At 37.8% G+C, this 26675-nt stretch overlaps 1 long non-coding RNA gene across 7 annotated transcripts in view; it reads right to left on the bottom strand.

The window, feature by feature from the left end:
• LOC110396260 overlaps positions 1 to 26675 on the bottom strand; it is a 73107-nt gene that overhangs the window by 28816 nt on the left and 17616 nt on the right. For all 7 annotated transcript variants that reach the window (XR_002436889.1, XR_002436885.1, XR_002436891.1 and 4 more), the window contains 2 exons: positions 25032 to 25201; positions 24676 to 24825 (listed from right to left, as the gene is read on the bottom strand). This is a non-coding gene — a long non-coding RNA (uncharacterized LOC110396260). The remainder of the gene's footprint in view (positions 1 to 24675; positions 24826 to 25031; positions 25202 to 26675) is intronic.

Below are 26675 nucleotides of genomic sequence, written 5' to 3' on the forward strand. Positions count from 1 at the left end.
ATCCATATATAGCCATATATGATGAAATAAAATATAGATAGCTTACAAAAAAAAATCAGCATACATTCTAATACGTTTTCAAACTGCACAGAGGCACTAAAACACAATTTAACAAGAGATTATTGGTGCCATGATTTTTTATTTTATTTTTAGTTTTTGAAAATTCTTCTATAGCCTCAACAAACTGCTTTTTAAAGAAATTTTGAATTTTTCCTCACAAGCATATTCAGATGGTTATATCAGAACTTTACTCTCCAGATGACTTGAAACCTTATATAATATCCAGTCTAGACATTACCACTTATCATGTGCTAATATTGTTCTTAAAATTAAAGGATTTTTCCTGCCTTGATATATCCCCTCTCAATTTAGTTATAAAAAGTCATTATAACCCCTCTTAACCTTCCCTGACTATACTAAATAAACAGAGCCCTCCTTAATCCCTTTTTGTAAGATAAAATTTCCATTCCTTTAATCATATCCCTTCCCTGAAACTAGTCCCTTTTAAACTAATCTTTCCTGAGATAAGTGATTAGAGATGTAAACAATATTCCAGGTGAGGTCTTTTACAGAGGTATTTACATTCTCCTCTCTCTCAAACAAGTTGTTCACTCAATGCATTTTACAACAGCATTTGCTTTGTTTTGTATCTACATCATCTGGAACTTCATACTCAACTAAAACAAGTATAACCAGCTATTCTTACACATTTCTTCATAGTAGATTGACAAATTCCCTGTTGCCTCAAAATTTCTATTACTAATTATTGAAAATACACCTCTGAACATTGCAGCATTAAGTTTCATGCTATTTGTGTCATTTCTTTTTTTAAATGATCTCAGCATTTTGTTTCTTAGATGTTTCCAAAGCATACACATACTTTTTTACTTCTATGTCTAAAACATATGGTCAGTCCCAAGGCTGACGCTTGGGACATATCTGTGCAGAATTTTCTGTAGCCTGTCTAGCTGTTTGAGTACAGCCAGGGACAGTCTCCCTTCTAACAAGTGTCTTTTGCACCTTGCATTAATCATTGTCATCACTATGTTCAGTGCAAATTTTTCTTTGAGGAATCTTATCAAATGTTTAACTTAAATTGGAATAGATTAGCTTTATTTTATTAGACGCTCTAGGAAGTCAGTTATCTAAAAAGACATTAAGTTAATCTGACAGAGTCTGGATAACACCCTGTTGTAATGTGAGTTTCATTTACCTCCATGCCCCTAATTAGTTCTTGTTCAAAATCTGCTTTAATGCTTTGCATGGAATCATAGTAAAACTAACTACTTGGATAATGTTCTTTCTCCACTGCTTTTTATCCTGCTACTAAATTTGTTCTCCATATTTGGTATTGTGAGATTTATGGATTATTTTTAAATGGTTTCTACTAGATTTTCAACACCATGCATGAATTCATTTAGTGGGCTTGAATAGATGTTATCAAGACCTTTAATTCTTTCACACTTAGAAATCGTGTTTTTGCTTCTAACTTCTGTATTCTAATTTGTGTCATGATCCTCTCATTTGCAGTAGATAATGTTATACTACCCTCAAAAAGACTCTCAAATTAAAAAAAATAAAGCAAAACAAAACATGGAGAATAAGATTAATTAACATTTTTGGCCATTTCTAGGTCATCCTTGCTACCTTTTTGTTCTGAGTATAAAGAATTCTCCATTCTTTTTAGTTTCCTCTTTATTTATCTAAAGAAAAAATGTGTAAGGATCAACATGAAAAAAGTCTTTATGTTTTAGTTTCCAGTGCTAGTCTAAGCTCTACAAAGTATTTAGTCTTTACCTCTTTAACCTCTGAAATGTTGTCTTTTTCCTAATGCATCCCATTTCCCTTTTTTTTTTTGTCTCTGTTCCCATTAAATCCTTTTTCAAATGAATATTCATACTGAAAGTCATACAAATATTTAGTTTGCTCGTTGAATATATGCTCTAATTGATTTGACACATATTACTTAAGAGTTCTTCCAGATCTTCGCTTAATTCAAAACTTTTATCAAGCCAATTAGCCTGATAAATTTGTCAGGATCCTGAAGTTTATCTTTTTAAAATCCCAAAGCTTGTTTCTAGCAAGCTTTATTTCTGTCTGTCTTGAAGTTTAATATCGACTGAATCAGTTCATGAGTGCTGAATCATATCTAACGTACTTCAAGGCTACTGTTATGAACAGCTTCATAATGATGGTATGATTGTCCAATTATAGTTTAATGTTACATTAACAGAATTCCCCACTTTATTCTTAGTTGTATCATTTGTACAACTCTACAAATTGTACAACTGTACAAATTTCTATCTATCAAAGTTGAAATGAAGAGATGGAACTCCTGAATTTTTTGTAGTATTTGACCTTTGATCTTCTATACCATTTCAATTTTAGTTTGCTCTAAATTGCTCTGAATTGCTCCAACAATCTCTCTAGGAACTCAGAGGATAATCCACACCAAGAGACTCTCCCAATTGGAATATATTTCATTTGACTTCTAGGCTATACAGGGCTTTAACACTTAGTTCACTCTCAAACAATGTCCACATTTTCCATACTCATATAAAAATGCACCATACGTGTTAACTTGTACTTTCCGTTAAGTTTCTTCCTTGGAAGACAGTATTCCCTTAATTTCCTTAGTGGGAGCTTAGCCCCATTAAACAAGATAGTCTAGTGGTATTATAGATGAAGTTTTCCATTCATTCTTTCAAATTTTTACTTTAAATGAAATTCTTAAAACAACAGCAACAACAAAAAGGCTAATTCTTTGGTAAAAAGAAGAGTGTCAACAGTCTTTCATTTTCTCATAACCTAGATAAAAATTCCCAGAAAATATTTAAAGTATAAATAAAAAAGAACATTTTTATCCTACTGTTTGATAGACTAAAATAGTATTGAAACAGAATATCATTAAAATCCCTGAAGGACTCAAGCAAGAAATTCTTCAATATATGAAAAATTGTAAAGTTTTCTTCAGCAGATGCAGTCACAAATGTTATGTCAGAAGTACAGAGCCATGGAATTGTAGGATAATTCAGGTTGGAAGAGACTTTAGGAGGTCTCTGATCCTGACTCTTGCTCAAAGCAGGGAGTAAGACGAGGTTGCTCAGGGTTTCAACCATAAGGGTCTTGGAAATTTCAAAGGATGTACCACATCTCAGGGAAGCCTGCACCACTGTTGGGCTGTTGTATTGGTGAAAAAGTTTTATTTATAGATACTTCTAATCTTTTTTATTTTTCCAACATGTGTCCAATGTCCTTTATCCTCCCACCATGCACCTCTATGAAGAGCCTGGTTCTGCCTCCTAAAAAACCTGGTCATGGGCATGGGTAGGCTGCTGTAAAATGTCCCCAAGACCGTGTCCACTGACAACCTCTGAACTCCAGTTTATCTACATCCTTATCCTTCCACTAGTGTGGAGAGCCCAAAACTGGATACAATATTCCAGGTATGGTATAACAAATGAGCTATGCAATGAAATTTGTGAATTCTTCACTTGGACTTAATTCTCTTTATTTAAATAAAGTGCATTTCTCTTCTTTCAAGTATTGCTAGGTGTTCACTCATTAAGAAATGTAAAGATAACCAATATATTTCATTTGAAAATTACATTTTTTTCTTTTTTTTTAACCCAAGCTATTCCAGTTGAAAACAAAAACAAGCAAACAACAACAACAAAAAAAAAAAAACACACACAAAAACACAGCTATCATAGCTATAGATGGGAAAATCAAACTACTCATTGGAAATTCAAGTATGGCTAAAATAAAGCATACAAATAACAGAATTGATGACAGTAAATAGGAAAACTGAAAACTTTCTGAAATATGTGATACTTGGACGCTGATCACTAAAAAATTTCAGAATATGACAGACAAATATGAAAATTTTGTGGTGGCATTAACATTTGCTCCAGATTTTTGTATAATTACTTCATTGAGTTTGTACGCAATCTTGATGTGTTTATTTCACGCTGGTAGACTGCTCAGCTCCATTACTCTACTGTCTTACCCTCTTCCAAAGAACAGGGAGAGAAAATATGGTGATAAAAGGATCATGGGTTGAGATGAGAAGCAGTTTGATTAAAGTAAAAAGAAGAAGAAAAAGAAAAGCCCACATGGAAGCAAAAGAAGAAAATTCTTCTCTGCTTCCCATCTGTAAGCAATTTTCAATCACATCTTGGGAAGCAAGGTGTCAATGCACATAGCATTTTCTCTGAAAAATAAATGCTTTCATGTGAGTCCCCCTCCTTCCCCTCTCCCCTTCTTGATCTTTACTGCTGAGCGTTGCATCATATAGTAAGGAATACCCCTCGTTCAGTTTAGGTTAGCTGCCCTGGCATTGTCCTCTTCCTAAATCTTGACCGCCCCTAGCCCCATAGGTTTTTGTGAGGGGTTGGAGAGAGCCTTGATGCTATGCCAGCACTGATCAACATTAGACAAAACAATGGGTTGATATCTATACTTTTTAGCTACAACTGCAGAGCACAGCACTGTATGGACTGCTGTGGGGAAAACTGACTCCATCTCAGATGGACCCAGCACACTTGAACAAATATTTGTTGATTCATGATTTCACAATTTTTTTATGTCAAACTCTGCATAAAATTTAAAGAAAATGATTTAAATAAAAGAAAAACACAATTATTTCTGCCATTGCCTGCTCAGCTTGTACATTTTTTCCCTCCAGTTTGTAGAGGTGCAAGGGCACCTTCCATGAGTAATGGAAAATAAGTTTCTAAGTCCATTCAGTGTCACTGCTGACCACCAAGGAATTCAGATTGGTTTTCTGTTTCAGGTAGTAATGTATAATTCTGCTCAGATTCCTATATAACTATAATTTTCTCCAACATCTACAACAAGAATTCAATTAAGTATTTAAAATTCTCAGTATTCACTAAGGTTTTCATTTGACAACATCCTTTATTTCATTTTCCTTTAGGTGTTAAGTGTTTTTCTAAGGAAAGCTTCTTGTTGGACAATCTTTTATGTGATAATAAAGGTGGTAATAAGTTTCTCTTTTGTGAAACTGAGAAAATGTTATAATGGACAATATTAGACTGTAGGTCTGGAAAGGTCATCTAGTTCCTGCCCTGAGGCAGAATCAGCTCTATTAGCTGAGAAGGTCAAAAGCTGTTTTTATTGCTGTCCCTTTTGAATTCAGATTTTCCTGTGCTCAAGATGAAATAAGACAAATTACACAAAAGGCTGGAGAAAAGAACAGCACACACAACAGGCAGTTTCAGCTGCTCCTCTAAGACCCTCCAAACTCATAGAAACTTCAGGCTACCTAGGAGATTGCTTTTCAGCTGCTCTTTCCCTGTGGCTCACAGCAGTTCTGTGATAAAGATAGTCTTGCTTCACTAAGCTGGTTTTCTTTATCAAAGGTAAAAAAGACAGAGGCAGGAAAGAAGAAAACAATAGAGAAAGAAAATATATGCAAATATTACATCATGGAGCCAATTTTTATGCTCTAGATCCTTTCCAAGATCTTGCAAAATCCAGAGAAGACAGCAATGTAATATGAAAAGTGTGCCTTTGCTTTTATTCAAGATGTTTGTGAGACCAAGGGTGCTGAAGATCAAATAAACACGCTGGCTGAGTGTACAGAGATCAAAAGAACTGAGGTTAGCTGCCAGATTTCCCCATGAAGATACTTTTTAAAAACTTCATAAGAGAAAAATAGATTTAAAAGCTCTGCATCTAAGCATTTTATTGAAAGTGCATTCAGGGGAAATTTTTAACATATCCCTCTTAGGTGCATGATTATATCTCCCCTATTTCTCAGATTTATGACGTTGTTTCAGTTTAGGCCCTTTTTATTTCATCAGATTTTTTTATTAGTATTCTTTTTGGCACTAGAGTAGTCTTTTCTGAATATTGTAATTTCTTGTAATAAGCAAAATCTTGCTTTTGTTACTGCGAACATTCCACTTTTCATTTTTAAATTAATTTTATGAACATTATCAGGAATACTGACAGCTGTGGTAAAACCATATAGATTTTACACTTTTTTTGACTGAAAAAGGATTGAAATCATAGACTCATAGAATCACAGAATCACCAAGGCTGGAAAACACCTTCAAGATTGTCCAGTTCGACTGTCTACCTACTACCAATATTTCCCCACTAAACCACGTCCCTCAGTACAACATCCAAACATTTCTTGAACACCTCCAGGGACTGTGACTCAACCACCTCCCTGGGCAGCCATTCCAATGACTGACCACTCTTTCAGAGAAGACATTTTTCCTAGTATCCAACCTGAACCTCCCCTCGCACAATTTGAGGCCATTCACTCTAGTTCTATCACTAGTTACATGAAAGAAGAGGCCAACACCCACCTTACCACAGCCTCCTTTCAGATAATTGTAGAGAGCAACAAGGTCTCCCCTGAGCCTCCTTTTTTTCCAGACTAAAAAATCTCAGTTCCCTCAGCTGATCCTCATAAGGCCTGTGCTCCAGACCCCTCACCAGCTTTGTTGCCCTTCTCTGGATGCGCTCTAGAGCCTTGATGTATTTCTTGTAGTGAGGTGTCCAAAACTCAACACAGTACTCGAGGTGCAGTCCCACCAGAGCTGAGGACAGTCAATCACTTCCCTGCCCCTGCTAGCAACACTATTTCTCATACAAGCCAGGATGCCGTTGGCCTTCTTGGCCACCTGGGCAGACTGCTGGCTCATGTTGCGCCAAGCATTGACCAACGCTCCCAAGTCCATTTCTTCCACACAATCTTCCAACCACTGCTTAGCAGGAGATGTAAAATTGAAGTATCTGTGATAAATTAAAGTAAGAGAAAATGGGGAAATACTGTATTGTCATGGTTTTGTGATTTTTGGTTATTGGTATTCCACATCATAACATCATGTAGTGAATGCACCTGGTTCTCAGAAGAGAAGGACTACTACATTCCCCAAGGTACTTTTCTCCTCTGTTACCATTTCTGGCCAGAGGGAAAAGATAAAAACCTGCAGATCATGAGACCTCGTCCCTTTTCCGCCTGTCTCTCGTCCTGGCAGCACCTTGCTCTCCAGCCGTCTTATCGTCGGTAGTAGAGTAAGGCCTACCTTGATTTTGGGACACTCTCTCTCTTTGTATTGGATTTATCAGCTTAAATTGTAATTATATTGTATTATAGTGTGTTATTTTGCATTCCGATATTTTATTTAGTAAATTAGTTTGTTTCTCCTCAGATTGTTACCGCTGTTCTTTGCTCTCAGGGCCATCTCCTTACCCCTTTTCCCTTTTCCCGGGGTGTGAACCCGTGGGTCCCCCGTCCCATTCGTCACGGAACTGGGCTGAATGCCCGTAAACCGTTGACATGTATGTATTCAGTAACTTGTGTGAAGTTATAGTGCGCAAAAACTGTCATATGCTTAAAGCTTCATCTAAGGTTTTCTAAGGCTTTTTGAAAATGACCTTACTGTAAAATTTTCAAGAGATTACACAGCAATGCTGTCTTTACGTATTCTCCTGTGTATGCAGAGAAGTGGTAATACAATACTTAATAATATAAATATGACTGACAGATGACATGATGAATCATAGTCCCTTTCATTATCTTGTTTCTTTAACTGTGTCAGTAACTGGTATTAATTAAACATTGCTGCAATCTTACAGTTAGGAGAAGGGAATAGATATGATATCTCAAAAACATGTCCAGGGTGTCACTAATTATGGTATTGGGTAGCTTCTTCAGGTGTTGATACCTCTCAGCCAATCTTCTTAAAAAGAGGGTAGTAAAACAATCACAGAGGCCACTGTCAGTGTTTCACTGTCTAACTGTCCTACAATATTTTGAACTCACCGTTGACTATGGTAGGAGAGCCCAGCCACTGAGAATTAAGAAGAATACTTAGTTGTGGCTGCTATGGGAATATTTAAAGTCTAATGTTTATAGTACTATCATCAAAAAGAATCCAAAGAATAAATCAAATTCAAAAGAATCCTCAATTTAGAATGTCTTTCAAACTATCTATGTCTAAATGATTAAATATAATGCTAACAAAAATCAGAGATCTACGCAATAAAAAAGAAAGAATAGAATATCATTGGATATAAAATTCCAGTGTACAGCATATCTTTCAATGAACAAATGCAAAATTAATGTTTGATATTTTATAACGTATAGTCTGCTGCTAAAGAATTGAAAATCCATCCAGAAAATTGACTAATACAAATGTTTTAGTATCTCCTCCTTATTCTGCTACTAGATATTAATAAATAAAGTCATTTTTATGATTGAAGCCATACCTACTGAAGAAAGTAAATATGATGTCTCAAGATGTAAAGTTTTCATGAGGCATGTTTTCATTTGCATCTGGAAATAACAATGATTTTATGACAAGAAATGAAAGTAAAAGTTTGCACAATTTCTGTTAATTACAGATAAAAGAAATTCTTAAAGGGATAGGAGAATGAACATCAAGTATTCTGCAGTGTCAAGCAGAGCTTAGGGAGTCACCTCTGCAATGTTTGTATATTCATCCTTTCCCTGGGATGACACAGACTAGTACTTTTTTACTCTTTTGGGCACTTGAAGATCTTTATCTTTGGTTTCTAGATTTGCAAGAGCTGTCTTTGTAAAATGCCAGTTGTCTGGCTATGTAAATGTTTATGTTTCTTCCCTTTTTTCATGTAATACAGTCATAAATCGTTTCAAATGCTGCAAATTAAGATACTTTTCTCTGGAGTGTTATGTTCAGGCACTCAGCTATATTGAGCAATGAGATGTTCTGAGATGTTCTATCTGTGCAGAGCAGACACAAGGGAAACACCTCAAAAAGTTTTACTATATCAAGTCCTTTAAGCCTGCTTTCAAAAAGCTTGCCCTTCAGCACTTGGTGTCACATACTTGCTGGAACACAAAGTGCCTGTGGGAACCATGGCAAGGTATGAAGCTCTTGTTTCTTTACTAACCATGCTACTCACATAATGTTGAGTCCACGGAGCATTACTGTGTGCAGTAGTCAACAGTTTTGCCACAGTATTCAAACTGACTCAGCACACATCCTTGTGTTAGCTGAGGATGTGTGTTTGTTCTGGAACAAAGACTTTAATAAAGTTCACACTATCTAAACATGCCTTCAAACCAAGTCAGAATCTCAAGCATTATCACCTGGAAAAGTTCAGATAGAGACAGAGAACTACTAGCCCAGACTGCTAAAGATCAGTCACAGAGAAAGCCAACCATTTTTCATCCCAGACCACAATCTTTTTATGCCAAGGTAGATTTCTCTCAACCATACTGGAGACAAACTACAACTAGGCTCAAAGCAGAAAACATGTAGATCATGGGGCAAAAATGCCTGCTTTCATCCTTCCTTATGCCATAGGAAAGATACAGTACCACCAACATCTTCCTAATCATCATCAAAAATGCAAGCTAAAATAAACAAAAATGACACCAACCATTAATTTTCTTGACAAAATACAAGCTATTTCTCACCACTGAGGTATGGGTTAACCCGAATTACAGGGGCAACTTGACCCACTACTCAGTATGCACTGTTTGCAGAATGCAGAACTTCGGTGAAGGACCATATAATAATGATGAATAAGGAGAAGGAAGGAGAAAAAAAAAATGGAAGACATTATTTTAAAGAGAATATGATATTTCTATAAACTGTAATTCGTTCCAGTATATCATTCAGAATTTTATAGTGATAAAAGAATATAAGGGTCCAATGTTGCCAGTATGGAGTAGAAGAAATTAAAGTTGATATTCTGCTTAGCTGGATAGCAGCATGTGTTATGTAAAGACAAATTAACTGTATAACTAACATTTAACTAAATACTACTTTAAACACATGCACTGAAGAAAGGGAGAACAAGATTACAATGAGATGGACACGGAGAATATGTTTCCATTAATTTTCCCCCCTTTAACTTATTTTTTTTTTGAATGTTCTTTGAGCAGAATTGCTCCATATTAAGCCGTGAATTCTACAATACAAACAGAATTTTAGGACACTGTATCCCACAATGACTTTCACTATACTATGGAATGCAATCTAAAATGTATCTTCAATATTTAAACTGGTTAATGTAAATGAATAGATCTACATTCCTGACAGAATTTGAAATGGCATCTTGCAAAAAGCTTTTAGAAATTATTAATATATTTTGAAAGGTTTCTTAGTTGCATTTTGACGAGTAAATAAACTACTCCTCTTAGTGTAAGAGTTGAAATTATTGTGCTTGTTTAGATTAAAACATTTTCCATGAAGAAAATCTTTTGCTGATTTAACCAAAATGAGAGGGAATAGAGACATGTTGTGTTGAATAATTTCAAAATGAATAATGAAAAATAGCAACAGCAAAAGCTGAGTGATTTCAAAGAAAGGAAAAATCAGAGGCAATGTACTTCCTTATTTTCCCAACAAATCATAATTTCACACATACAACATTAAGAAAGAGCTGCAGACTTTGTGCTGCTAGACATAGTGGATGAAAATCTGTTGTGTATACAATACGAGGCATCTGCGTGGTCAGTAATGTCTTTTTCTAACCAAAACAGTATGTGAAAAATAAAGATAGATCATGAGCTGAATATGCTGATGCTCTCAAACAGAGCAATGTACATGGCCATGGTTTTAATCTATATATGAATAGATCTTCCGTGTTTGGTTTGTTTGTTTGTTTTGGAGGGAAAATGTACCAAATGCTTACATTGTATTTCCATGAAACTGAAAGTCTGGTGCATTTGTAGTTGAAATATCAAATTAGGTGTTTATATTAGAAATGACCAAACAACAACACCAAATCTTCACCATTCTTTTAATAGGAAGTGATGATCTGTAATATGAGACCAAAAAGCAGTGGGATTTTCTATGCGCATCTGGAGATATTAGTGAGAGAAAGATTATCTAAGATATTTGATTAAGTGGGGAGAATTTCTGTGCTAACTTTACCTTGATATTTCCAAGAAGAAAAGGAAAAAAAGAAAAAAAAAGAAAAAAGAAAAAAGAAAGGAAATGTTAAATAATCTTTTGAAAAATAATTGAAAAGAATTAATTTAGTTATCTTGAAAGAGAGACAAGAAACTGTCCAGGTGGCCAAAATAACTAGATACAAATTAAGAATATACCAAACCAGAGGAAACTAAACCAAGGAAAAAAAAAAAAGTACATCATTCAGACAAAACTATAATAAAAAAGATATTAAATATGAAAACAATTTAACATTTCTAAAATGCACAGAAAATCAATCATAATAATAAAGAATAAGTAAGAGCTAGAATAACTTCAGGGTTTCAAGGTAACAACAGTTTTAAAGTTAAAAAGGAGCAATACTATATTCCTCTTAGAGTAAGAGTAATGCAACACAAAAGACTAGCAGAGTAGTGAATACACTCTCTGGAAAATTGCTGATTGAATACAGTTGTTTTTTATCAACCATGTTTATATTAGTAAATAAATTGGACTGCTTACTTTCTTTAGGCCTGAAGCCAACAGAGATGGCATGTTTTACATCTGTGTAACTGGAATCTGCTCCTCTTTTGAGTAGGACAGCCGCATCCAGAGGTTGCTGGACCATGTAAAATTTTACTGCTACAGAGTTAGCTAGCTGATCCCAGCTGAAATTCTTATGAGACCATGGTGATACTTTATAGTATACACAGTTATATGAAGGTGTTTGAGTCCAAGTCCTGACCTTGATCAAATTACAAAAAGACCCCGGTATAAACAAGTCATTGTGTCTGGTGTTACTAGCCCACAGGGAGAGTACAACGGGGCTGTATTTATTCTCAAGTAGTTTTCCAACAGATGAGTAAGGAAAATTTAGTTTTGATGTTACCTAGAAAAGCATTTGAGTTACATAACCTCATTATTGAATTAGTGGAATTTCTGTTCCCTGCAGTTTATTTTACACCTGTGATCCCTGTAGAGGACAAAGCACAAAATGTATCCTCAGAGTCTTCACCATAGTTACATACAAAGTAGAAAAGAGAATTAATCAGCAGTACAGTGCTGGTAGAGGAACAAGGAAATGACTATGGTTTCTAGTGAATAGGCAGAAAAAGATATGTATCAGTCCAAAATATGGCAACTTGGTACGTTAATATACTGCCTACTTGCTGTGATGGGACTCTACAAGAGGGAAAGTGGTCTATTTTTCTTAAATTTGGGGGGGTAAAACCGGAGAGATTCTGATGAATCAAGGACCAGAAACATGTTAGCAGGAACTTAAAAACACAAAGTGGTAAAAGCCCCAAAGGAATAAACATAAACTGAAAATGATGTAATTGGTCATCACAGAAATGAAAACTTGAAATTGAACCAAGCTTAGACCACAAGAAGTAGTAGAAAAAAATGCGTGTCCAAGATACATAAAATATTCTGCATGTAGTGAAAACAGAGGCATAAAGGCATTTAGGATCTTGTGACAATGAAGCAAAGAAAGAATGGAGAGGGAAGAATTATTTTAGCATTTCTTTTTTGAGTTAAGGATTATGAAATGATCAAACTTATTACTTTGCAGTGTCCCTGCTGTCATACTCCTTTTTGGTTTGCTCTACACTGCACTTTGCTATTGTAATAAAGTCATAACATGCAAAGCATTTTCTTTTATTCTATCTGATTCTATTTTTATTCTACTCCTGAGCTGAGCAACTTAGAGTTTTAAAGAAGCGTATGTGAGACTGTTGGGTTAGTGGTAGATATGTGTATTTATATGTGTTACCTTCCCATATGACAAAGTGTTTGATAACACAACACCGAACTAGAGTTAAAAAAAAAAAAAAAGTAACATTGAAGGCTTGCAATCTTCAAAGTTAGATTTTATTAGAACAAAAAAAGAATGCTCTTGAACATTATATACATTTAAATACTGAAAATTGATTTTTTTTTTTTTAAGTTTAAGTTACACGTTTGCAAACAAATGATACTTCTCTCTGCTACAGAAGGACTGCCTTCAGAAAGAGTGACTGAGCCTGCCATCATAGGTTAGGCTCTCGGCAGCCCAGCTGTCTCCATTTACTCTCTCTGAGCTGTGCTGAAGGGCTTACTGGCACATCACTTCTGTGAATATCTGCACTCTGCCCATCTGATCCATGGTGCAGATGCTGCAGAGCCATAAACAGACAGAAGTCAGCTCTGCTATCAAATGACATTCTCTTTGAATGTATATACAATTCATTGTCTCTTCAATAAGGTGTAGATGTGTGAATTATACCAGTTATGTCAATTTTCACAGCTGACAGAAGTGATTCTTCTCTGTGTTGGTTATAGAAATTGACATCTTACTAACAAGACAAAGCTAGTAGAAATGTAGGACACTTTATTTGTCTAGAAAAACAACTACACCTCAAATTTTGAGTCATCTGGTGCTAAGCTTATCTCTAAAATACTTGGAATCAGCACTATAGTGCTGTGATGAGGGTTAAGACTGTAAATAGAAAAGGACAGCCTATGTTCTTATTTGAATTACAGTAACACTGAAGGAATCCCTAGGCTGGTTAATTCAGGTCACACAGCATTTTGCAGGGTATTCTTGGTGGCAATGACCAGGTCACTACAACAATCAGCAACTTGGCAATCCCAGTTATTTATACAAACTGGGGGAAGATCTCCATGAGAGTAGCCCTGCAGAGAAGGACTTGGGGGTCCTGGTGGACAACATCAGCCAGCAGTGTGAGCTGATAAACTTGCTTTGAAAAATTTGAACTTCAGTAAGCGCCACAGATGCATGGTTAGATAGACAGACATACAAAGGACTTCTGTTCTCCACTTTCAACCTCTTTCAGACTATTAATCACACTGCAGAGCATGAACAACATTTCATAAACCATTACCTCTGCTGTCTGCTTTATCTTGCACAGAGGCACACCATCCACAAATCAGCATTGCATATTTTAAATGGGAAACTTATTTCTTTTTACCAGGAAAACTGCACAAACTCTCCAAGGAAGTCTTTAACAGGTATGTCTCTGAGATGTTTGATGTGTGATGTGCTTTTCTGTTTATGAAGGCAGTAACTGTTGGTTTTGCATATTCTTCATGGAAAATATACTTTGTCTAGTAAAGAGTAGAAGTGGATTTCAGAAGAACTCAGTCTATGTTGATCTTAGTAAAGACTGAAGAGATTGATGAGGAAAAATGTTTGGAAGGCTACCTCCAATTTTATTTACTTAAAACATAAAGCTTATTTAAGCAATAGTACTATCATTTTGGAGTCCACCCTGTTGTCAGTTTATTTGAAAATAATCATTTATACACTTGATACTTTGCAAGGCTTGCCCAGATGAACAGTCATGCTGAAATTATGAAAGGAATTGACAAGTTGATTTCATCATAAATTAAGGTATGAATTGCAATTCTTTATTTTTTGAAATTAATACTGTTCTTTATTGTTGAAATTAACACTGCTTATTCATTTAGCCAGAATGCATAGTTGAATCTAATATCATCCTGAATCCATGCAAATATTATCAGCTTCTCTATCTTCTAAACCTGCAATGTTAAAAAATGGGAAATAAATTTTCCAATATATCCTCAGCACTACAAATTCAGCTGGGGAATGCTGCATAAGTTCTTAATGTACTCATGAAAACCGTCTGCATTCACACTTCACAAGTAGCAAAACTTACTTTTCTGAATTCCAGACACTTTGAAAATGCTTCACTTACATCAGCAGTATATAGGAAGAAGAAGGAGATAATATGCAACAAAAAGGCGAATTTAGAAATGTTACCTAGGCATGTAAGGTTGGAGCCACCAAACTTCAATGTGAGTTGTTGCTTGCAAGGGACATCAAAGACAGTAAGAAAAATTTCTATTGCTACGTTGTTAGGAGAAGAGTAAACAAGGAAAATATGAGAACACTGCTGAATTAGGAGGGTCACTCAGTGGTACAAGGCTGAGGCTCAGTGCTGCCTTTGCCTTGGGCTTCAGTTATGGTGTCTACCAGACTAGAGATTCCCTGCAGTCCCTTAAAAACCTTTTTTAACAAAACCATGATATTTTAGCCCCATTCTGCCTCTCCTTCTGTCCATATGTAGTTTCACTCATCTTGCCAGTAACCTTCCTGAGAAGCTGTGGCACTGTCTTTTGATAAGCATAACACTGATACACAAGAAGTTAGGCTTCATCTCATAGTATGCACTCCAAATAGTAGGATCCTCTGCTGCGATGGGATCTGGGCTTAGAGAGACAAGGTGTTCTGAAAAAAAAAAAAACTAAGGAAAGAAAAGGTCCTTTCTTTCCCCCCCCCCCCTCTCATTTGTCTTACACGTATTCCTGGCTACTCATAAGCTTCCTATCCCTTTCCACCTTGCAGTAATCATCAATGTTCAATAATCACAAATTCACATGTAACTGTTTGTGTGCCCAATTTCTTGCATATTACCGGGATTGTGATGACATGCTTTCTTAACAATAATATTTTTCAATTGCATACAATTTATTTACTTTTAAAATTAGATTTGTCCCTCCATCCTGAAGATTCCTGTATGCTTAAACTATTCAAACTCCTACTGCTGTGCTTTTACTCCAGTTAGATTTATACATCTTATCTTCTCGTAAAATACACACTCTATCCTCTTAGCTTCTGCTATATAAAAATGAATTGGCCTGATTTTTCTGTGTGCTACTGTAGTCAGTGAAGTCAGTAAACACATGGCTGAGAGGCTGGTGCAAATGCAAGAATTTTGGGTTCTTTGATCACAAGGCGGTTTACTCGGCACCAGGCCTGAGGTCTGCTGATGGGTCTGTCCTGTCTCAAAGGGGGAAACTGATCCTTGCCCAGGAGCTGGCAGGGCTTACAGAGAGGGCTTTAAACTAGAGAGGAAGGGGATAAAACCAGACCTGAAAGAGGTGTGCCCAGGGGAGCATTGGGATTACGGGTGAGGCAAGGGGCTCAGCCGAAGTCCGTCTACACCAATGCCCACAGCATGAGCAACAAACAGGATGAGCTGGAAGCCTTTGTGCGGCAGGCAAACTATGACTTACTTGCCATTACTGAAACATGGTGGGATTGCTCCCATGATTGGAGCACTGTGATGGATGGCTACAAGCTCTTCAGAAAGGATAGGCAAGGAAGGAGGGGTGGTGGCATGGCTCTCTATGTTAGAGAGTGTTTTGATGTTATCGAACTTGCAACTGGGGAAGATAATGTTGAACTTCTGTGGGTTAGGATCAAAGGAAAGGCTGAATAGGCAGACATCCTGGTGGGGGTCTGTTATAGACCGCCTAACCAGGATGAAGAGACAGCTGAGGCGTTCTATGAACAGCTGGCAGAAGTTGCACGATCGCCAGCCCTTGTCCTCATGGGGGACTTCAACTTCCCCGATATATGCTGGGAATACAACATGGCGCAGAAGAAGCAGTCTAGGAGGTTTCTAGAGTGTATGGAAGATAACTTCCTTCTGCAGCTGGTGAGAGAACCTACCAGGGGAGGTGCCCTGCTAGACCTACTGTTTACAAACAGGGAAGGTCTGGTGAAAGATGTGGAAGTCGGGGGCTGTCTTGGACATAGTGACCATGAAATGATAGAGTTCTCAATTCTTGGTGGAACCAGGAGAGGGGACAGCAAAACTGCTACCTTGGACTTTCGGAGGGCAGACTTTGAATTGTTCAGGAGACTGGTAGGGAGGGTCCCTTGGGATTCGGTCTTGGAGGGTAAAGGGGTCCAGGAAGGCTGGTCACTCCTCAAGAAGGAAGTCCTGAAGGTGCAGGAACAGGCTGTCCCCCTGAGCCGCAAGATGAGCCGGCAGGGAAGGAGACCGGCGTGGATGAACAGGGAGCTTTTCCTGAGGCTTCAGGAGAAAAAGAGAATCTACCTCCTGTGGAAGAAGGGACGGGCAACTCAGGGAGAGTACAAAGAGGTGGTTAGGATGTGCAGGGAGAAAATTAGAAAGGCAAAGGCCCAGCTCGAAATCAGTTTGGCTGCTGGGATAAAAGGGAACAAGAAACTCTTTTACAAATATATTAACAATAAGAGGAGGACCAAGGAGAATCTCCATTCTTTACTGGACGCGGCTGGGAATGTGGCCACTGAGGACAATGGAAAGGCTGAGGTTCTCAATACCTTCTTTATGTCTGTCTCTAAAAGTCAGACCAGTTATTCTCAGAGTACTCTACTCTCTGGCCTGGAAGTCTCAGATGGGGAGCAGGATAAACCCCCCCACGATTCAGGAGGAAACGGTCAGAGACCTACTACTCCACCTGGACTGCCACAAGTCCATGGGGCCAGATGAGATCCATCCCAGAGTGCTGAGGGAGCAGGTGGAGGATATAGCCAAGCCGCTTTCCATCATCTATCAGCGTTCCTGGTCAACTGGAGAGGTCCCAGAAGACTGGAGACTTGCCAGTGTGACTCCCATCTACAAGAAGGGTTGTAAGGAGGATCCAGGGAACTACAGGCCTGTTGTCAACGGTTTACGGGCGTTAGGCCCGATTCCATGACAAAGGGGACGGGGGACCCAAGGGCCCACGTCCCGGGAAAAGGGGAAAAGGGTAGGGAGATGGCCCTGAGAGCAAAGAACAGCGGCAACAATCTGAGGAGAAACAAACTAATTTACTAAATAAAATATCGGAATGCAAAACAACACACTATAATACAATATAATTACAATTTAAGCTGATAAATTCAATACAGAGAGAGAGAATGTCCCAAAATCAAGGTAGGCCTTACTCTACTACCGACGATAAGGCGGCTGGAGAGCGAGGTGCTGCCAAGACGAGAGACGGTGGAAAAAGGGACAAGGTCTCGTGATCTGCAAGTTTTTATACTGCGAGCTTTTATCTTTTCCCTCCGGCTGGAAAATGGTAACAGAGGAGCAAAGTGCCGTGGGGACTGTAGTAGTCCTTCTCTTCTGAGAACCAGGTACATTCACTACATGATGTTATGATGTGGAATACCAATAACCGAAAATCATAAAACCATGACACCTGTCAGCCTGACCTCAGTGCCAGGGAAGGTTATGGAGCAGATTGTCCTGAGGGAGATCATGCAGCATTTGCAGGACAACCAAGGGGTCAGGCCCAGCCAGCATGGGTTTGTGAAGAGCAGGTCCTGCTTGACCAACCTGATCTCCTTCTATGATCGAGTGACCCGTCTGGTGGATGAGAGAAAGGCTGTTGATGTGGTCTACCTAGACTTCAGCAAAGCCTTTGACACTGTCTCCCACAGTATTCTCCTGGAGAAACTGGCAGCCCGTGGCTTGGACAGGTACACTCTTTGCTGGATAAGGAGCTGGCTGGAGGGCCGGGCCCAGAGAGTGGTGGTTAATGGAGTTAAATCCAGCTGGTGACCAGTCACGAGTGGTGTTCCCCAGGGGTCAGTGCTGGGGCCTGTCCTCTTCAATATCTTTATTGATGACCTGGATGAGGGCATTGAGAGCACCCTCAGTAAGTTTGCAGACAACACCAAGCTGGCAGGAAGTGTCGATCTGCCTGGGGGTAGCAAGGCCCTACAGAGAGATCTGGACAGGCTGGATCTCTGGGCTGAAGCCAATGGGATGAGGTTCAACAAGACCAAGTGCCAGGTCCTGCACTTCAGCCACAACCACCCCAGGCAACACTACAGGCTTGGGGCAGAGTGGCTGGATGATTTTGTGGAGGAAACTGACCTGGGGGTATTGGTCGATGCTCGGTTGAGCATGAGCCAGCAGTGTGTCCAGGTGGCCAAGAAGGCCAATGGCATCCTGGCTTGTGTCAGAAATAGTGTTGCCAGTAGGAGTAGGGAAGTTAATATCCCTCTGTACTCAGCACTGGTGAGGCTGCACCTCAAATACTGTGCTCAGTTTTGGGCCCCTCACTGCAAGAAAGACATTGAGGCTCTGGAGTGTGTTCAGAGGAGGACAAAAAAACTGGTGAGGGGGCAGGAGCACAGGCCTTATGAGGAGCAGCTGAGGGAGCTGGGATTGTTCAGTCTGGAGAAGAGGAGGCTCAGGGGAGACCTCACTGCTCTCTACAGCTACCTGAAGGGAGGTTGTAGTGAGCTGGGGGTCAGCCCCAGCTCTCATAACTAGTGACAGGACAAGGGGGATTGCCTCAAGTTGCATCAGGGGAGATTTAGGCTGGACATTAGGAAATACTACTTTTCTGAAAGAGTGGTCAGGCACGGGAATGGGCTGCCCAGGAAGGTGGTTGAGTTACCATCCCTGGAGGTTTTAAAAAAAACATTTAGATATAGCGCTGGGAGACATAGTTTAGTGGAGTTATATTGGTGGTAGGTGGATGGTTGGACTAGATGTTCTTGTAGGTTTTTTCCAACCTAGCTAATTCTATGATTCTATACCAGTTTGAGTTCTCAGTCCTCACTACATATGCAAACATGCCTATTTTAGGTTTTACGTTTTGTTTTCTCTGTTTCTCTTACTATAAATTGAAAAGTTTAATTACTGTATTTTTAAGGAGTTGTTTTCAGCCTTAGATTTCAGAATTCCCCTTCCATATTTACAATTTAACTGAAAAGTTCAATATGAACAACAGAAATTTCTTATAACTTTTCCTAGTAACATCTAAGATTCATTACTTTCAGGTTTCTTCAGAATGGCCTTGCTTCCATTACTTAGTCAAGTCAAATAATTGCAGTGCAATCATCATGCAACTTGCAGTGAGAGAGAAATGATGAGACAAAAATGAAAAAATACAGCTTCTTGTCAAAAGAGAAATTTGTAACATTTCTTTAAAGTTAGGGAATTTCTGATGTTACTTACCAGATGAAAAATAAATTGAGGATAGATAGTACTGTTTTTGGCTTGAATATACAGACTAGGAAGGTGTTCTTTATCTAATCCTACTTTCTCTAATGAGACCCTAAATTCTTGGTGACTGAAGTGCTGTTTATTAAGATCAGCATTTACACTATTAAACGCAAATTGTGAGAAAACTCTAGAGCTGGAGACAGGGGTTCCAGCCAGGACAAAACATTTTGTTTTACAAGTACTCACAAAATTTGTGAAATGAGCAGCTACATGTCTAAATATAGTAGCTCAAGGGAAACAAGTAGAGCAGGTGGTATGGCCTTGCTTCTCCTGTGGGGAAACCTAGATATTGATAGCAGCAATGCCAGTATTGCACGTTCAATTATGAGAATGAATCATAAGATGAAGTGTGGGGGATAAACCCTCTTGTGATCTCCAATTTTGGAGGCAAGAATAAAAATATAAACCAAATAATACCATTAAGGAAAAAATACTACTGACACTCCTAGACGGAGGCTGGTCATGAGTGGTGCCCCCCAGGGGTCTGTCTTGGGGCTGGTGCTCTTCAACACTTTCAGCAATAACATAAACAGTGGATTTGAGCATATGTTCAGCAAGTCTGCTAATGATGCCAAGCTGAGTGGTACAGTTGACACAATAGAAGGGATGCCATCTCATCTGGATGAATCTTTCATCCTACAGTATCTGAAAAATCATGATCCTTCTAAGTGGCAGCTCACTGTCATATTTTCATATTGTTTAGGTTAAAAAAATTAAAGGAATGCCATGATTTTTGGTTATCAGTATTCCACATCATAGCATCATGTAGTGTTCTGGGAGTTAGAGTTAATGCTCCAATTGGATCATGGATAGTTCCAGGTACCTGGTTCCCAGAAGATAAGAACTACTACATTCCCCAGAGGACTTTGCTGACCTGTTACCATTTTCCAGTCAGAGGGAAAGGTAAAACTATTCACATATCACAAGAACTTTCCCTCTTCCCATCTCTCATCCCAGCAGCATCTCACTCCCTAGCCATCTCACTGTCAGTATTAGAGTAAGGCCTACATTAATTTTAGACACTCTCCCTCATTTTATTGGATTTATTAGCTCAATATAATACAGTATAATTACAATTTAAGCTATTTTGCATTCTGATATCTTAATTAGTAAATTAGTTTGTTTCTCCTTAGGTCATTGCTGCTGTTTTGTTTTTAGGCCCATCTCCCTACCCTTTTTCCCTTTCCCAAGGCGTGGGTCCATGGATCCCCCACCCCATTCATCACGGAACCAGGCTGAACCTGCCCATAAACCACTGACAAGGAAATATGGATGTAAATGTAGAGAAACAAAATGGAAATGTATACATGTAACAAATTCCTTATTATATCTCTTTTTGTCACTTTCCTTAGCAGATGCATTGTAACAATTAACATCTTTAGAACTGAAAAAAAATCACCACAATGTTATTTCCCATTTTTTTTTTCCTGGAAATGGCTCCTTTTCCCATGAGTTTTTAAGGATAAATCTACATTACTGAGTCCAGGGTGAGCTCAGGTTCTGACAGCAATTTATCTGTGCAAGTTCAAACTAGCAGATGGAACATTTGGCAGAGAAAAATGCTTATTTGTTGTGCTACAAGACAAACCAAAATTCACATTTCTATTTGAAATCAGAGTCATATGAAAAACCTAAGCAAAAATTGGCAAAAAAACAACTAGGAATCATGAGGGTTCTAGACTGATGGTTCACATTCATGTTTGCGCACAAGGAAAGCTAAACTCCCACCAAAAGAATTTCAAATTTCTGTACAGACTTCATTGGAAATTTCAAGTTTTAACAAGTCCCAACATCAGCAAATGTGATGTGTGAGACGTGGTATATTACAGTTGTTTACCCTAAGCTTTCTGTCTGCTTATATTGGGTAACCATATCAGCATTCTTTAAAATGTCAGTTACTATGCTCATGCTTAAGTAGTTGAACCTGAAGTATAGAGTCCAAGTGCTTCTTTAGGCCCTGAACAACATGTTCCATCTTTGGTGATAATTCAATGAAATGTTAATATTTACAGAGCATTATAAAAACTCCAAGTTAATAATACATCAAATCAGCTCAATTATTTATAACACATGTAAATATTGGTTAAATAATACAATTAATCAGTAAAGCTAACATAAATAAAAACTGCAGAACATATACTTCTATCTAATGCAAAATATTACCTCAATTTCATAGATGTTCACTGTATTGTTTACATCTACTTTAGTAGATTTTTGTACACTGTTTCTAGCATTCTCATAGACAAATTGAGGAAGAACAGGTTAGATAAATGGACAGTGAAGCAGATTGTTTAAACTACTTGTCTCAGAGGGTTATGAGTGGCACAAAGTCTGCTTAAAAGCAAGAGAACATGACACAATGAACACAAAATGAAACTCATGAAATTCCACCAAACAGAAAACATTTTTTCTATGAGGATGGTGACTCAGGAAGGTTGTGGAGCCTCCATCCCTGGGGATCATCAAATCTTGACTGGATACAGTCCTGGGTAACCTGCTCTGGATGATCCAGCTTGAGCAGAAGGTTAGATAAGAGGAATTCCAGAGGTTTCTTCCAACCTCAAGGAGTCTATGATTCTGTAATTATAGAATTCTATATGCTTTGGCTGATTGAACAACCCAATAGCATGGTATAGTACTGTTAAGAATGGTATTCAGCATTTCTATGAATACTGCAAAAGATTTCTTAACAAAGTTATTGTTTGATCCACAAGACTTCCAAACAGAAAAATCAGCATCTGCAATAAAATTAACTGGAGAAGTGAGTTATCATAAATTCAGATTTTCTTATTAGAAGCAATTCCCTTAGGAAAAAGATGTATATTCTTCAAAGTGTTTGAAGGAAAGGGCTTTGTGCACACAAGAAGAACGCATATTGCAGTACTCATTTCACTTTTGAAGGCTGCCTCTTACACATGAAAGCAAAAACATTAACATCATTTGTATCCCATGGCTGGAAAAAAAAAACAACACACCAATTCCTCACAATTAAATTGGCTAAATAAATTTAAGATAGGAAAAACACATGCCTTATGAATAACTTCTTGGCATAATTAAGCACTTCAATGAAGATTCTTCTACACTTCTAATCTTACGTCCTCTACTCAAATATTTTAGTTATATTATTTTAGAATTTGTCTAAAAAAGCAGAAACTTTTTACAGTCTCAGTAGAGGATGGAAAAGTGCAGCTTCTCAAATTTACATTAGTGAGGTTTTTGGGACACAACAAGAGTGTGTACCACTCTTATTTCTCCCTTTGTTCATTTTGTGCTGCAATGGTGTCTGAACAAAGGAGATCCCTAATATTCTATTTCCACCTCTGGCTTCTGAAGCAGTTGCTATGGTTACACATTATCAGACCAGACCAGTATTCCCACACACACACACAGCGCTTTGTAAAACGGAGTCGAGTAATCGCACATATCTCCTTCCCTTCCATGCCACCTCCTTCCTTCAGAATGCTATCCTTTAAAATCTAGAAGGGAGGTTTGCTTAAGTAGGGATGTGAAGCAATTTCCCGTGTCAGACCAGAATGACATTTCTCTCACAGCTAAAGGCAGGATATAGAATTGCAAATACATGTGCTTAATTACATATGACCAGTAGTCCTCTGGAGTTTGAAAGAATTACTCATGAAATAGAAGTTAACTGTGAATGTTTGTTATGTGTCACTTACATTATGTTTTCCTTTTCAGTTAATATTACTGAAATACAGTTCTAACAGAATATCTAAGATAATATTTAATGTAGAAATTACAGCCTATAATGAATTATTTGGTAGCCATACACATTCATAGGATGTATGTATATCAACAAATTGTTTTACGGAATCATAAATCCATTTACCTTTAAAAGTACATTTGCTCATATGAAAGAGAAGCACTAGCATAATATACACTGGCTGTTTTGAATATGTTTTCCTTACATAACAAAAATTTATTTCTAACGTAATTAAACACTGAATATTTCAACACCTAAAACCAAAGTGTATTTGTGAAATATAACTATTTTGAGGATCACACTGAGGTAAAAAGCTGTTTGCACACCACCAATTTAAACTCTAAAGTCTTGTACAAGTTTAATTATTTTCAGTGAAAAATTTAAAATTGCTTCTTTGCCTGAACTACTTTCATTGCTCATAATTCGGATTGGAATTTAGGAGTTAATGCCATTTTGATACTGCTGAGCTGGGCAATGTTTTTTAAGAAGTTGTTATACTATCACCTACTCATACCATTGTTAACTTTGTTGTCTATTTATAATCTTTACTTCCTACCTAATCAATGTTGGGAAACTCCCCACGTTCCCCAGGGCTACCCTCCTGTAGCGCGGGAAGCTTGACACTCAATATGAGTTCATGCAGCTTCAACTTTATTGTAGCAACAAACCATCTTATATAGTATACCTGTTTACAGAATCCAAGTTTCATGCAACCGAGCGCATCAAAGAACAATGGTGTTTCCCTAGCAATTTTCGAGCACAGAACACCCTGCTAAACTGTAGCGTACTACACACACCACTGCACCTGCACCTGTACTTATCAATCTATTTCTTTCATCTAGGATTACATTGTAAGTCATTAGTGAATCATTAGCTACGGTGGCTACGTGCTCCCGGGCGCACTGCTCTGCAACAAATCAACATAGAAATTCCACAGCATTTAACATTGATAATCTGTTATCAGTACTGAACAGCTAGTAAATGTTAAAAATGAAAAGTGAAAAATTTTTTAAGTGTTTTAAAGAATAATACATGGCTGATCTGACACAATTGCTGTCCCTCACTTTTAGAGGGACCATACTTGAACAATTCTACAAATTACTTTTAAATCTTCCAACCTGACACTAAAATAATCTTCCTGCTGACCAAAAACATCATCTGTAGGCTATATTGGCAATTCTCCCACAGTGGAGACTGCTATCCTGTTTAAAGCAAACTAGAAGTACATATCTGTAATTGTTCTTACCTCCTATATAATTCCAGGCTTGTGGTCTTACAGAAGTCATGCAGTGAAGTAAGGTTTATTTTCCTTTGCAGTCTACACTGGAGTTCCTCAATGTAAAGATATTCTCAACTTCCTGTTGCTTAATTTTTTTTTTTTTTTTTTCAGAAAATTCTTCATTCGTATGTTCCACATCAATAAGCATGGAAAAGACAAAAATTTCAGCCATAAGTAGATCAGTTGTGAGTCACACACACAAAAAAAAACATATGGCCCCATCCATATATGGGGACGTAGGGGAAGGCAGTGGCAGATAACCAGTTGTAAATTACCCAAAAAGGAGTGATGATTACAATGCAGTTAAAGAAAGATTTGCTTACCCACATTAAGGATCAGGGCTCCCTGAACATTCCAAAAGGATTCCAGGTCAAAATTCTTCCTTGGTGGCAGCCAGTCCTTAAATGAGGCTTAGGGAGGGGTGGAATCAAGTTCCAAATTGATTTCACCTGTGCTCCCAGGGCTGACTGTGTCTCTTCACCGGGTGCTCAATCTGTAGCAATTCCCATACAGCAGTTAATGAGTTTATATACATAAATATCTACAAGTCAAGACAATGATGTCTATGCATGCCAATGTGCATATTCTGCATATTTTTTATGAATAGAAAGAATCATCAGATATTCAGAGTCATGCTTAGCAACATTTGAAGACTGAGTTGTAAAATCTTGTAGATAGGACCAGGCTTCTTATAAGAAGCTTTCATTAACTTTCTCAGAAATACAAGTTCTGGCTCTTCAGTTGTCTGATATCTGTTTAACTCTTGACTGAAAATTAATTTGGGTAACAAGACTACCTGATCTGTGCCAATCTGGGAACTGATCTGAGCACAAGAATTTGACTAGCCCCTTGAGCCGCTTATATTCTTTTGGGGAATAGAAGGTGTCATTTTGGATGGCAAAAAGTCTTTGCTGTGCTATGCAGAACACGAAGGACTTCCTACTAAAGATCAGGAAAGTTTCAGTGAGAACCCTGAAAGAATAAACTCAGTCATCTTCATCTATCTATCTACATATTTATATATATGCACAAGAGCTCATGCCTACAAAAACTTGAACCCAGGATGTCTTATTTAATACACCTCTAAGTAAATTACCTGACATTCAAATGCTGTAGTTATGTTAAGACTGCATTCTGTTCATTACTAAGAGACCAAATATTTAGTCATTTACTGATAGCCCATCCACATGTACCAGGGTCTCCTGGTTTCAGTTGGGACAGAGGTGATTTTCTTCATGATGTCTGGTATGATGTTATGTTTTGGCTTTAGGAGAAAAACACTGTTGATAACACACTGATGTTTTAGTTGCTGCTGAGCAGTGCTGTACAGAGGCTGAAGACATTTCAAATTTTAAGCTTCTTGTACTATCCTGCCAGCAAGGCGACTGGGGGGCAAAAGGATCTGGGAGGGGACAGCAGCATTACTTCTCTCTTCCTTTTCTGTTTCAGTAAACAGTTTTTATCTCAACCCATGAGTTCTACTTCTTTTTTTTTCTCTCTCTCCCATCCCATTGGGAGGGGGCAGTGAGTGAAAGGCTGTGTGGTGTTTAGCTGCCTGCTGGGTTAAACTACAACACAGAAATAGGATTGGATTACATAAACATAGGTGTCTAGCATCATTTCAGATGCCTGACTTTCAGTTGTGCCTCCCAAGGAGCATGTCTTCCAAGATCCTTTCTGTATTTTCTCATTCAATTGGATTTCTGAGATATCATAGGGCATTTCAAATGAAGCTTCTCATGGGTAAGCAGTAGTATCACATCTTAAATATGGATTCTATAGGCTTATCTTTGCTTCATAAAAATAAAGAATTCAGCACCAGAAGATGATTAAAAGATTTCTAGCAGTCATTATGGAAACAAAGATTATAGTAAATGTCTATAGAACACACTAAAAAGGACTTTTTTTTTTGGCAAGTTAATAAACTGTGTGGCCCATTCACATGTGAATTGCTGCCTATAAAGTAG

The sequence above is a fragment of the Numida meleagris genome, chromosome 3 (genome assembly GCF_002078875.1).
Source record: "Numida meleagris isolate 19003 breed g44 Domestic line chromosome 3, NumMel1.0, whole genome shotgun sequence".
Taxonomy (NCBI): Eukaryota; Metazoa; Chordata; class Aves; order Galliformes; family Numididae; genus Numida; species Numida meleagris.